Here is a 14810-nt window from a genome sequence, read left to right as displayed (position 1 = left end):
GTTTTTACTGATAGTATATACCATTAATATAACCATCAGTTGAATTAAAAGTTAAGGCACTTGGTATATCGAGTACATATTATATTTTTTAAATTAGTTTATTCCTAATCGATATAATTATCTATATCTAAGTTTAAGAAATAAAAATTTTTAACACACTAGTGTAAATGTTATTCAATATTTTTTGTAAAGTCATATTAGATAATAGTTATTTAAGTTTTAAAAGTACGTATTTATATGTATATTATAATGATGATAATGGGAATTTTGGTGGTGTCAAAGTAAGTATTCACAATTTATTAACCGCATATGCTAATTAAGGCCATTAGAGAAAATTAGTACTAATTACTGCAAAGCATTTTGTTTCATTGACTAATAAATTAACTAATCTAATCAACACTTTATATTAAATATATATATGTGAAATATACTAGTATATTTCTATATTTGTATTCGCAAAATTTAAATACTAAATCGCGTTTAATGCTCATATTGAAAGCATTTTCGAATAATGCATTGTGTATTATAGGCAAATAATAACTATTTATTAGGTGGTGCTATATACAAATTTCTAGAAATATAATTCATTTTTAATTTGTATTTATCAATCACGAAAAAGAGTTACACGTGTGATTAGAAGTAATTTTCATTTTCGTTGAATGTAATCTATCCTTTTAAATACATATGCAAATGTGAGATTTACAATGAATTTATTTAATGTAAGCATATGTTTTATTTTATAAATAAATTATTAAACAGATACAGGTCGAGTAAATTTTTATTAGTAATTATTATTTTTTTTGGTTGATTTTAATTAAGTAGCAAGAAGACTTTTATTTAGATCTATCTTTAAAGGTACTTTCTATTTTGTAAATTAAAACATTTTCTGTTTTATTTTCAGGTACGTGCAGTTGTTAAGATAAGTTTATCAGCTTGTATATGGTAAGTTACTTATTTTAATAGAGCGTAATGTGGATTAATATAATTATATTTCATTTAAATTTTCAAGCTTCTAAATTCAACCTTAAATGTGTTCTAGATTTATATTATAAATTATTGTAATATGTTACTTTTTTAAAGGATTACATCTACAATATAAATTATATAGTATAAATATATTTTTTTACTAAATTTATGTTTATTTAAATATATCGCTTTTCGCATTTTTAGCTTTTCTCGGCCCTTTTACTGACTGATTTCTATGTCTCTGAAATTTTGTTTGATTTGATTGATAAATTAGAATTATTATAAATATGCAAAATAACATCACTACTGGGATTTATGCATACATAAAATATTGCCATAAAACTCGATGTTTTTCGTTCTCATTGGTGTTAATTTATTTTCTACTGCTTTTTAAATTGTATTCTGGTTATGTTTAATTTTATCTCATCTATTTTTAATACGACCTATTATTAGCTTGATTGCAAAATTAATTTTCAAAGAACGTTTGTTGATTTTAAGAATGTTAAAATCAAAGTTAAATTGTGTCTGCCTGTATTTTATATTAAACCGATTAACCAATGAAAGACGGATTTAGGCTAATAGTATTGAATATTATACTCGCATTGTGAATATATACATTCTGTATTTCTCTTTTTGTGCGTTCATGCATGTTAGATTATATAAAAAGCACACCAGAGTAAAAAGTGCGTTCACAGTACTAATACGATCGGCAATTTAATACGCATTTGCGGCCCAAGATATCAGTATTCATAGTGTTAGGCCTTGGTAAGTAAAACGCCCTGCAATGATGTCCCATCACGAGCGGGACGTGTCCCGCCACTAGTTCAAATTTTCATGTTTCACCGCATAAAATTCCAGAAAGTGCCGCCATAAAACCATAAAAAGCCGGTCAAAATGAAATGAAAGCGCTCTCTCTATGACAAACGGTGACGTAAAAACACTTCGGGCGAAATTATCGGAAAAATAGCTTCCTCCAGATTTTGCTCGTAAATTCTTTTATACGCTACTATATCAAAAACCCGAGTACATATACATATGTGTAGGTTGGCAAAAAAAAAACAAACGATACTTTAAATGACAACATCTAACGAAAAGTAAATGCTATCAAAAATATATTCATAGAGTTTAACTTATCGCGCTCAAGTAAAAAAATATATGGTATGCAACATGTAAAAGATCAGTACCCCTTATAAATCTTACATAATATGTTATGTTTTAAAATCTTAAATATTATTTTTTTAGCTTCTAAGAGTCACGAGGATGAAATTCATAGTTTTACGTTGATATATGCGCTAATTCTAAAATATGAAAGAGAACGTGCTTTAATTTTAAATATAGGTTTGATTTACAAACTGTACAAATATAAGAACCTTGACTATTCGCTTCACTTAATACGCTCATACATTAGAAGTAAAAGCTATGTTGTTTCGCTAAATAATGAACATTTTAAACCGCGCAAAATTACAGCTTGAGTACCTCAGGGAGGTTTATTTGGACCGTTTCACCTTATCTTGTATACGAATGATATTCCGAGTCAAATAAATTTACGAAACGTAGACAAACTTGACCACCGCCATTCAAAAGTGAGATGGACAGTAATATAGACAGGAGTTTTAAGCTAAATACCCAGGTTTACACTTTGAGCTTAAATTAAATAAACACCTTTTTGAACTTCACTTTAAACAGCTTTTCGTCATTGCGGCCTTAAGACCGATATATAGAAAGGGTGCGCTTACCACAAAAAATCTTAATATACAAAGAATTAGTTTACTTGTTTAAAAACAAATATTGTTTTTGCCTTCATAATGACACCGTTTTCACTTACCTTACTTTTTTATAAGTATTATGTAAAATAAATATTAAGTTGATTTATATTAAATATGGCTTATGTGTACCAAATTATAAAATAATAGATGTGGACAAAAGGCTGGACAATTGCTTAAAAACGTTCATTAAAAAATATATTGGCTTTATATCTGATATGTAGGTAAATAGAGATCATTAGAATCAATTAGCAGTACAAATACTTTGGTTTAAAAGAAAATAATCAATTGTTAATTGATTATGATTTACCCGCTCAAAGGCTAATAAAAGATCAATTATATTCTTGAGATCTATGATTTTTTTAATAATTTGCCAAAGAGATATTTTTAATGCTCTTGTAAGAATAAAGTATTAAGATAATATTGTTAAAAACTTTATAATTGTTTTATTGTAAAATGAAATTAAGAAACACAAGATCAGGGAATAATCTCTTAACACAGAACAATCAAACAAATACATTTCGAGCAAATAAAGTAAATAAAAGCTTACATTTTAAGCGTTTATTTTATTATAATTACATTATATATACATGTTGGTTTATAACTATTTCAATGCTTACAATTTTATTACTAGTTACAATTTAATGAATAAAACTTTATTTGTTATAATATAAACCTTTGCTAATGACATTTCTTTTAGATTTTCATAAAAACTTTATACGAAATATTATTTCTTAAAAAAAATCAACAATATACAAAAATCTGTCCTTGAGGTGTTGAAACCAACAAGTTAACAGCGTATTATTTTTGTTAAGCAACAACGAATTAATTTTTATACAGATGCTAAAAATTAATTAAATTAAATGGTAATAATTATTTCCGCGTGATTCTCGTTCATAATTAATTATCATTAGTACACGTGTATCGTATTACATATTTCGTATACATATGGAGTGATTAAAGTAAATAAAGGTCATTAACCAGTCATCACAACGAGATACAAAGTCGTATTATTGTTAGAGCATATACGCCTCACTTATTCCTGGTCTTCACTACCACTGCTTCCACTTCCCCTGGTGAGCGGTCGCTAAATGTGGTGGTCCACCGACGTGATATAAAGAAAAACCAGAACGGCGCAAAAAAGGTTTTAACAACACAGCAATTCTAGCAAACAGTAAAAAGTATCTAGAAATGCACAATGCCTGAATCTGAAGATATAGTTTATAGACTGAAAAAATATTATTGTCTAAAGCATTTACTGATGTATAATATATAAGCGCGATTTAAGCACAAATATATTTTTGAAATTGTGGGGGCTTTGTCCAGTTTTGCAGTTAACACCAAGGTTATTTGGATGACACTTTCAAACGTAAGAAAAGAAAATAATTACTCGTTTGAACAATAGGCCTAACTAACAAAAGGTTATTATTAAAACAGGAGCTACCGAGAATTTAATTGAAAGAACTGAAATCTTTACTTAAAACTTTTTGCAATAAGCTGATAAGAGTCGCCGATTTTAATCGAAGAACTCAGGGCCTCAAAAAATGCAAGACATAATAAAAAAGTCATAAAAGTAATGTTTGTTAAATATAAAAAATAAATCATAAATAATACAGAGATGTAACTAAACAGACTAGCATTAGCTCCCTCGTTAAACGTTTGTAATATCCAGAGAAACAGTCCTCTCATGCATTAAGTATGCAATAGACAATTCGTCTATCAGCATAAAAAACTATATATTCCTTTGCATTACAACCTTAAAAATATGTGCCTATTGCGAATTTCACTTATTAAAGGCGCAAACATATTTCGTTGGTCGAATATACAAACGATGCAATTGATCTAAGTGTTTTTTGTGATTCGCCGGATCCGTCTCGAATCAAAAATATAATAGATCTGACACTTTGTCACATCAGTAGAAGATCTTGTGATTCAAGACGAGAGTACGACAGCCGATCAATCGATTCGAGATGAAAACATCAGACAATCTTGTGATTTGAGATGAGAGGGCCAAAGACGATCAAGCAGACAAACACAAGATTCAAGACGGCAGACAACAATATTTAAAGTGACACACGAGAGCGCCCAGACTACAACATATTTACATCTTGACAATATTTTATTTCGGTGAATTGTGCAAATTAACTGATAAAACTCCTTTTGAGCCTCTATTTTGGCTGCAAAGTTTTGGTTTCAATTGGTTTCAAAACCCGAAAAAATAAAATCCATTTGGTTTCAAAACCCGAAAAAATAAAAATCAATAATTAAAAATCTGAAATAAAAATAATGACCTAAAAATATAAGAGCCAAATAGAGAAGCACTTAAATATGTTGACCAAGGAATTAACCTATATATATATAAATTGCGGAACATTTTAAGAGAAAGGATATAGGAATAGAGCTATAGTTATAAAGTGAATCGTAAATGGGTGATTCATCTACATGCCATAAGAATATAAAGCACTTGCTAAATGTTTATTAAGGCAGACTACAAATAAAAAAATATAATATAATAATAATTAATAATAAACTATTTTCGTATTTAAATATGATATTAATTTATCTAGTAGCCAATAATACATATTTTTTATGTTATCAACAAAATTAATTTAAAAAAAATTTCAAATATTGTTTATTATAACGTAATGTTTTTCAGCCATTCTGTATAATATAACATATGTATATATGAGTCGACACGCGCGTGTGTTGTGCGTCACGCGTCTGTCCATACGTGTGCATTCCTCATAAATTTTGTTTGCCGTAAATTATGCATTAAACGTATATTTTTCAGTTTAGCTTTGGATCTGAAGAGAGCTCGGGGGGCAATTTTTCACCCTTGGGGGTGAGTTTTATGTGACGTCCCATGAAATTATGAACGCGAGGAGAGTTAACTATAAATTTATTATGCATAAAATATTCATGATGTACATTTTGAAAGCTTAACTGCTTATTATGTTATGATTAATTTGAGTGTATTGCGTTCGATTTTTATCTATCGACTATCACAATGTATGAAATATGCAACCGGATCATGTCTAGATGATCTTTTAATAGCTTCACAATTTTGTATTTATTTATATACGTATGCATATGTAGATATGTCACACAATGTTACAAGCGAAATATCGCAAAAACTACTCAACCGATTTTAACAGTTTGCGATAGGGCTTATATCTATCTACGTAATCCCGAAGCTTATGGCTTAAACCTGACCGATGAATGAAATACGTTTATTTATGTTTTTAAATATATACTAAAATTGTATTCTTATTTCAAACTATTTGTACCTTTACGTCCGTAAAATCAAAGAAGAGATTTAAGAGCTCAAAGAGAGAAATAACAGTATATTCTTTATTTTAAGAAACTTCATGTGTAAGGATAAAAAAATAACCGTCATAGGTAAAAAAATTAAAGATCTCAGATAGATGGGTGGAATACTTCAATGATCTTTTAAACAATATTATTATAGTGACTCGCATGCAACCTTATGAGTAAAAATATAAGGAAAATAGTAATGTGGGTTCTGAACAGAAAAATCAAAAATAGAGCAATTTTTTTAATTTGACTAGTTCCAAAAAAGACTAGGGAACTAAATATCCAGACACACCACCTATTTATTGTTTTAAAACTGCATTTAACTCGATGAATAGAGGTACTATGTACTTTCATTTGTGTGGTTAAAGAATTCTTGGGATTTGGGTATGCAAAACGAATCCAAGTGGTTTAGTAGCAAATATACTTAAATATTTTAGACAAATAGTAATAGTTTTTACGAAGCTTCTTGCCATTGTCACGTTGGAACACAATGCTTTTATTTATTTATTTATTTTATCAAATGCTTTTTTCTGTCTGATCAATTGTAAGCAGTACATGAAGTTATTTCAGTAAATTAATAGTTTATTGGTTACATTAGCTAGTAAATAGTAAAAGATACTCTTTTAATTTATATCAAGTACTTATAACATCAAAATCACAATGTATGCTAACACTGAGATAGCGCAGAGTGACGAAGTAAGCCTATCTGTTGTTTTTCACCTTTTAGTTGCCACTAATAAAATTACTAAAAAAATAACATTTTATTTATGCAATTAGGAATAATAAACTTTTGAAAAGAGTTTACTGATGTAATTATTAAAATAAAAAGTAAATATTTTATGCAAACTACTGTCATACAAAACTGCGCTAGTTTGTCTGAAATAAAACAGAACAATTCATATTAGCCAAGGCATAGAGTAAACGGATAACAGTGCATAACTAGAGCGGTATGCCTTTTAGAAATTAATTGGATTTTCAAAGCTCAGAGCCTCTTTGGAGCTCCTGCATTTGCATCTGCGTTACAGCTCTACGAAAACCAATCAATTTATATGAACGATTTTATTTCGTAGCTACATATTCAATACTTCCATGAATAATTTAATAATACACAGTAATATCCATCAAATATACTGTAATATTATCCCAAGTGTACTACATATTATATATTGTAATAATTTATCGCAGGGTTCAATTTTGACGACGTTGCGTTTACTTTATAAACACCGGGTAATTCAGAAAGTCGTATAAGGGAAAATGGGAATATTGAGAACTATCGCACGGTTATTTGTCTCTGTCGCTTGACAAATCCGTAGTAATCCGATTGAAAAACGATATCTCGATATATCTTAAGCGATTTTGTCATAGATGGTTGACTTCGAATGGTATTAACACGGTTTTTTTCAATTGTCGTCCGTCGCACATGTTGAAAAAAACTTTCGGTTTTCATCATTCGGTTATTGTGGATCGAACATATTTTTATGTGCTTCTCTTCCGTACACGTGTGCGCGAGAGCGATGTCAGAATAATGAAGGAAAACCTATATGTTTAAAAAAAACACAGAATAAAAGAAAAGCGAGAGTTGGCAAAAATGTCGGTTTTATTCCGAATAAAATTCATAGATATATACATAGTTACAATCAAACGAGTTTTGAGCATTTGACTTAGTAAGAAAACTCTAAGTTTGCTGTATTAAAATATTTTATTATTTGAAATCACTGCATTTTCTTTAAATAAATTATTTCTGAGCTTTAAGCTTTGCAAAGCGATGCTTCAGTGCTTTTATAGAAAGATCCATAAGCCCATCAATATAGCCATTTATCGCTAATTTTACCCCATTATTTGAAAAAAATAGTATTTTTTAGGATTGGAAGCAGATGTAATTTAAACGGAACTAAACCATATAAATAAAACAAGTAAAGTAGTAAAAAATACTCGAATTCGATATTGTATAAAGACGAGTATTACCCATATTTTTTTCTAGGGTTGATGCCATTAAATACACGTTATAAAAGATAATATTGAAAAAATATTATCTTTACATCCTAAAAAATAAAATAAAATAGCTTCTCATACAGAAAAAAAAATACTTAAATTGTAATCATCGCCGTTTCTTTGCGATTTTTAAGTCACTCAGATAAAGCTAGTCCGAAATGTGTGATATTGAAAATAGTGTTACATACATTTTTAATAAACCATTTTGTAAGATTAAAAATTATTTTAAATATAAATATGCCATTTATAAGTATATTATAGATTTCATAATAAAATGTTTAGTATCGACATGGAAATTACAAATATTTGACCAATTGCTATTAAATATGTATTTTGCTATAAAACATATGTGTAAACAAGATTATATGTAATACGAAAAAGAGAAATTATTAATTTATTTTTATAATAATATATATAAGCATCGGTGGTTCAATGGTAGAATTCTCGCCTGCCACGCGGGTGGTCCGGGTTCGATTCCCGGCCGATGCAAGCTACTTTTTATTGTATTTTTACACAAAAATCATGTGTGTAAACAAATGTAACTATCTGAAATATAAAAAATCAATTCAATGAAATTATATAAGGCATCGGTGGTTCAATGGTAGAATTCTCGCCTGCCACGCGGGTGATCCGGGTTCGATTCCCGGCCGATGCAGGTTGTTTTTTACTGTTTTTTATACATAAAAATCATATGTGTAAACAAATATTACTAGCAGAAATATGTAAAAGCATTGCAATGAAATTATATGAAGCATCGGTGGTTCAATGGTAGAATTCTCGCCTGCCACGCGGGTGATCCGGGTTCGATTCCCGGCCGATGCAAATTACTTTTTACCTTTCACTTTAAATAAAAAGTATATGTGTAAACAAACTTAAATTGATGAAATATAAACATATTGAAATAAAAGTAAGGATAATTTTTTTGTATTATTTTTTAAATGCAGATCATATGTATGAAAAATATAAATTAAAAATTAAACACCGTGTAATTCAAGTATTTTATTTATACATATATTTTTTTGTATGTAAGAGTCGGATTAATATTGACTGTTTTATCCTTATACCTTATATCATTATATGATATGTTTAATAGCAAAGTAAACAATTAATTCATAATTCTATTAACCAATTATTAGGTTTTAAAAACATACAAGTTATTAGCACATTATATGTAAACATTATGGTTGCTCTTTATATTAAATTAATCTATGGCACAGTTTTCCTTGTCATTTAGAATTAAATTAAAGAGTTTTAATGACTTTTTTTCACGAAGTGTCATATTTATATTATGTAAATGACCCAAAGACAAACAACGGTACAAGTACATGTTTATTATAAAATATTAAAAACGTGCATAATAGCGTATACAAATAACTTACAACCTCCACAAAGCGTCGTTTCCAATAATTGGTTATTATACGGTGTTCTCCGCAGAATATTCTCAAAAAATATTATCATATATGTATATGTATATACATAATTCAGAAATAAACGCGTGTGTAACTATAGAAATTCTATCCTTTTTGTTTCTAAGTATAACCACATGTTTATGATGAAAGTAAATTTCATTTTAATGAATTTAGTCAACCTTGTCGAGAAGGACAAAACGTGTATTAATCGAAACGAAGACCATGCTGTTGGTTTATCAAGATATGCTGACAGTCATTGTAAATATATAATAATAGAATAATATTTAAATTAATTTAGCCGGCGGCGCAAAGAGCACTGAAACGAGTTTATAAATTTAAAAGTTTAAAATATTACGCTTTTTATGAATCTAGGTGACTTTTGTGCATTTTTACAGATAAGGGAACTTCAAAGTTTTAAGAGATAAATCAAAAATGCGCTTAAGAGGAGCAGCAAGCCTTTTAAAACGAAATCGGGAACTATGTCTGGTCTAGAAGAGAATCTCTGCTTCAACTTTCCAAAGACATATTTTAAATACAAATGCTTGACTTTCTTTATAGTTTACACGAAGTACCAAGGATACAAAAACATAAATAAAATCGGATCGGATTATTTTTTTTACATGAATCATGAGGTTTTTAGCTTGCAATAAATTAATTTTAGAACTTTAGAAAATGTGTGGCAACGAAAGACATAATAAAAAATAAATAACTTATTTATGAGTTTACTTGGTTATAAAATGTTACAGGGCCGAGCAAAGACGTCCTACCGTCACTTCATCAAGCGAGCATGCCCCTCCACTGCCGCTTTGCCATAATATTGCCACGCAGCTTCAGGGTTGAAAATTATATCGGCTCTCTAAATAACTTCCTGGGAAATGAGTAAAAATTGGCAATTGAGTAAAAATTGTCATCATCTTTTGTATGAAGAAATCACTTTGGTTGATTTTTACATTTGTTTGCAATATAATTATTATCATGGTCGAAAAGAAATGTCACCAAAAACAATGAAATTCGAAAAATAAATACAAATGCTATTTATATGATTGCTTCAAGCACAAGTACTTTTTAATGTCTTTACACAAATGCCATATGTGTAAACAAAAATAAAACAAAGTAAAATTTAGAAAAACATGGCAATCATACAAGGCATCGGTGGTTCAATGGTAGAATTCTCGCCTGCCACGCGGGTGATCCGGGTTCGATTCCCGGCCGATGCAAGTACATATGTACATACTTTTTTTAATTTTTTTGAACATAGATTATATGTTAATAGAAAAGTACAAACAAAAATAGACTGGTGTAAAAGTTTTCATGTATATTGATATCTCATTGTACGGTTTTAGTGTATCCAAAATCCTCAGCTGCACAAGTATCAGAAGACTTTCTTACTTTGAATTTACTCAGTAAATTTAAGAACTCAAATATAAGTGGTAGCTTATTCTTTGTTCTTTATCTTTTTGGCATATAAAATTAACATTGCATATTTTTTTAAATATTGATATTGACTTTTTTCTTTATTGATCTGAACTCGATCGTTATTTCAGAATATATTTCAAGTGAAAATAAGCGATTATTGTTGATAATATGTTACAAAGACAATATGAATTTTTGCTAGTATTGCTAGTCTTATTTGCATAATTAAAAAATAATTAAAAAAAACAAATATTTAAATGAATGGCTTTCTTGAATAAAAAACGCTTTTAAAAATCTGAAATTTGATTTGTTTTATTAAAATAATAGTTCTTCCTCTCTCAGTCGTTACTTAAACAATTTATAATAATTTATCAACATATATTAAAATCTTTACTAATAAGTTCTAGGCATAACAAATTAACGCTAATAGATAAACTTTTAATAAACAATTACCAGTAACATAATATCAGTCATTTTTCGCGTTTTGCTCAAATTGATTTATTTTATTCTTATTAAATTCTAAAAAGGAGAACTTGCAGACATTGTTAGCGAGCGTTTACGGCTGAAATACGAAAAGCTTTAAACGTTACACATTGTCGCAGACTACAGTGTCGGGGTGTTTTCAAGAAACGACGTTGAAATCTGAAACGTTGGAAATATTTTTGCTCTCGCTAGAAGAATTTTTGAGAAGAAATCGCCGAAATTTAATAGGCTGAGCGTGAAACGGTGTTGTTAAATTTTTGCGCTCAACAATTTCGGAAATTGGACGCACCCCAACTATTTATAATGGTACCTAAATTTGTGTGTATTTTTAACACCACCTAAAATGTGCGGATATATTTTATTTACAAATATTATACGCCATAAATGTTAAATTAAATTAATAAAAAAAATACAATAAAATAAGGGCGGATTTGCTCATAAATATTTATTATCAACCCAGTCATGAAAATTTTTATTTTATTTATATTGCTCTAATTCACACGAATGAAAGATATACTTAATATTCTTCACATATTATTTTAGAAAAATAAACATACCAATATAAAATACAGTGACAATTTATATTTATATTACTATTAACATTGACGCTTAAATAGGTTGATCAAATTCCCTTATTTGCCTTTATTCATATATATGTAATCAGTAAAATCATATCAAGTATACATTTTTACGGGAAGATGTATATTTTTCTACTAGTGAAAATATAATTTATCTGATGTGTGAAAGTGAAATTTAATGCTGCTCTAAACTGACATTTCATATGTGTGAATCGTATTAAATAGCGACTGCCACTTTTTAAATTGCTTGATACATTTTAGCTAACCTAGTAAGAAAAACTATATTTATACTGGTAAAAAATTATTTTTACTGAAATTGTAATAGTTGCATAAAGTGCATGTATTGCTTAAATCCAAAATTAACCTAAAATTATCAAAACTTATTGATCTTATAAAAGTTCTTATACTATTAATAGTTTTTGAACTTTCAATAGGTTAATTCGTTTAGGTTAGGTTTGAACAGCAAATGGATGTTTTGAGTTTCATATACATTTTGGAGCAGCGTATAATTTCACTAGCAATTATGTTTTCGAAATTAATTTATGAAATTAAATTTTGATTAGAGAAAATATAAAATTAAATTTTAATGATTTTATATAATGCGGTTTTTTTAATGTAAATAATTTGCGTAAGCAAATTATTTACATTAAAAAAACCGCAATTAAAAAATTAACAAGATTTTTTTTAGTTTATTTTCTACACGTATAATTTACGTGCAATTTTTTTAAAAAAAGTACTTGCATCGGCCGGGAATCGAACCCGGATCACCCGCGTGGCAGGCGAGAATTCTACCATTGAACCACCGATGCCTGTATATATTAATAAAAAAATAATTTGTTAATTTTACTCTTGCATCAAATATATTCACACATTTGTTTACACACGTGTTTCATACTAAAATACATAGTTTACAGCAACTAGTCAAATATTTAAAATTTCCAACTTGATACTAAACAATAAAAAGGTTTAATGCTATCTTATTTGGATATAATATACTAAAAACTCAATAAACTAAAACTAGAATAACTGTAGTTTTAATTGTTTGCACATTATTTTACAATATGAAAAATTAAAAAAATATTTTACATGAATAGGACTCGCTCCCCGCAGTTTTCCCCCGAATTTAAAAATTATAAAAATATTACTCACATATTTGTTTCATACCAAAATGTATACTTTATAGCAAGTAAATAAATATTTAAAATATCTTTGTTATTAATGTACATTAGACGCAGTGGCGTAGCTAAGGTATGTGCCACCCAGGGCGATCCTTAAAATTGCCGCCCCCCCATACATTTTTTGCAGGGGCATAAAATCAGCATTTCTTAAAATAATAAATTCGTTATTATTTAGCTTTTGTTATTCGTTGATGTATATATGTTTTAGTGCATTAAGAACTACACTAGACAATCCCATCGCGAATATGCCGCCCCCAAGCAAGTGCCGCCCGGGGCGGCCCGTCGCCTCCACCCCTCCATAGCTACGCCACTGATTAGACAACTACATTAAGATCTCAAATTCACTTAAACGCCTGTGACTCACCCGTGCGTCACTAGTTAATAATTTATTTTAAGCAAATTAATTTTTTTTTAACATATTAATTTATTATTTACAAATTATTGATTAATAATTCGTAAATATTATTGTACTTGTATCATTTCTCTGAACTAAGTATAAGTGACTATCTGAACCGTTTCTCTTAAGGCAAGAACATATTTTGGAGGTGTGTGTCCAAGATTTGTTGCATCCTCATCTACGATGCGACATGAAAACTCTTCAAGACGAATCCCAACTGCTTCAAAGACATAATACAACTTGATACGTCTTTCTGACTTCTATAACCTAATATTTTAACTCCACCGCCTAACAGTGGCATCTATATTTTTTTATATTTGTGGTAATTTTTATATGTTAATAAAATAAACTAACTAGCCTTTTCGGCGTCTATTCGGCTGTAAAATCATTATCTTTCGGAATAGAAAACATAAAAAATCTAATAGATATTTAGCACACAGTACTGGTGAAGTATCTGAGATTGCCGTCGTGATGTTGTGTCCTCGTGATGCTCTCAAGTTGATCCACTAATGTTTCTCGTGGCAATGCAGCACTCCCTCAGCTTGCCTTGATTGCCGTCGTTCTTCGTTGGCCATCTATATTGCAAATGCCGTCTACTATCAGCTCGTTTCTTAAACTCTGGCGAAGCATAGATGAGGATGATGGTGGGCCAATTGCATTGCTTGTTAGTCCTACCAATAAAACATGTTTACGCCTTAAACTGAAATTGCAAGACGGCCACTTTCGAGGTCGTTAATAAAGATGTATATGACAATAGTTCATTTTTCTCAAAAGGGTAGTTTTTGTTCAAAAAAATTAAAAAAAGTATGTACATATGTACTTGCATCGGCCGGGAATCGAACCCGGATCACCCGCGTGGCAGGCGAGAATTCTACCATTGAACCACCGATGCTGTATACATAATTAAAAAAATGTTAATTTTACTTTTAAATCAACTGTATTCACACACTTGTTTACACATATGTTTATTAAATTTATTGAAAAAAAATTTTTTCATTTTACTTTTTTGGGTCACAGTTTAAACATATGTTCCATAAGTTTATGTCTGCTGTCTAAAATTTTCTACATAGATATAAAATTTGCTATTTTTTATTCACGCGATTATTCTTATATATGTATATCCTTAATCAAGTATAAAAGTATATAGAGATTAATTGGTATTTTGAAGTGGTAAACCAATTTGTAATTTGCTCAAGTCCTAGTTAAACACGCGGTTAAAGATAATGCCTAACAAACGCATGATAAATAACGGCCACTGTTCTCTCAGAATGCATAAATTTTGTACAGTTATTATGATAAACATTCGAACTGTAGTT

At 29.1% G+C, this 14810-nt stretch overlaps 6 non-coding genes across 6 annotated transcripts; 4 read left to right on the top strand and 2 right to left on the bottom strand.

Moving 5' to 3' along the window:
* Positions 1 to 8454: 8454 nt before the first annotated feature.
* Positions 8455 to 8525, top strand: TRNAG-GCC (transfer RNA glycine (anticodon GCC)). Its single transcript has one exon. It is a non-coding gene; the product is annotated as a tRNA-Gly (tRNA).
* A 95-nt stretch (positions 8526 to 8620) lies between these two features.
* Positions 8621 to 8691, top strand: TRNAG-GCC (transfer RNA glycine (anticodon GCC)). Its single transcript has one exon. It is a non-coding gene; the product is annotated as a tRNA-Gly (tRNA).
* Positions 8692 to 8787: 96 nt separating this feature from the next.
* TRNAG-GCC (transfer RNA glycine (anticodon GCC)) lies at positions 8788 to 8858 on the top strand. The gene has a single exon. It is a non-coding gene; the product is annotated as a tRNA-Gly (tRNA).
* A 1733-nt stretch (positions 8859 to 10591) lies between these two features.
* Positions 10592 to 10662, top strand: TRNAG-GCC (transfer RNA glycine (anticodon GCC)). Its single transcript has one exon. It is a non-coding gene; the product is annotated as a tRNA-Gly (tRNA).
* A 1995-nt stretch (positions 10663 to 12657) lies between these two features.
* On the bottom strand, positions 12658 to 12728 carry TRNAG-GCC (transfer RNA glycine (anticodon GCC)). The gene has a single exon. It is a non-coding gene; the product is annotated as a tRNA-Gly (tRNA).
* A 1587-nt stretch (positions 12729 to 14315) lies between these two features.
* TRNAG-GCC (transfer RNA glycine (anticodon GCC)) lies at positions 14316 to 14386 on the bottom strand. The gene has a single exon. It is a non-coding gene; the product is annotated as a tRNA-Gly (tRNA).
* Positions 14387 to 14810: the final 424 nt, after the last annotated feature.

Source organism: Plectrocnemia conspersa, unplaced genomic scaffold, assembly GCF_051122295.1.
Source record: "Plectrocnemia conspersa isolate PC_06_02 unplaced genomic scaffold, ASM5112229v1 ptg000014l, whole genome shotgun sequence".
NCBI classification, from domain to species: domain Eukaryota; kingdom Metazoa; phylum Arthropoda; class Insecta; order Trichoptera; family Polycentropodidae; genus Plectrocnemia; species Plectrocnemia conspersa.
Note: the sequence above shows the minus strand (reverse complement) of the source record. Positions and strands in the feature narration are given on the sequence as shown.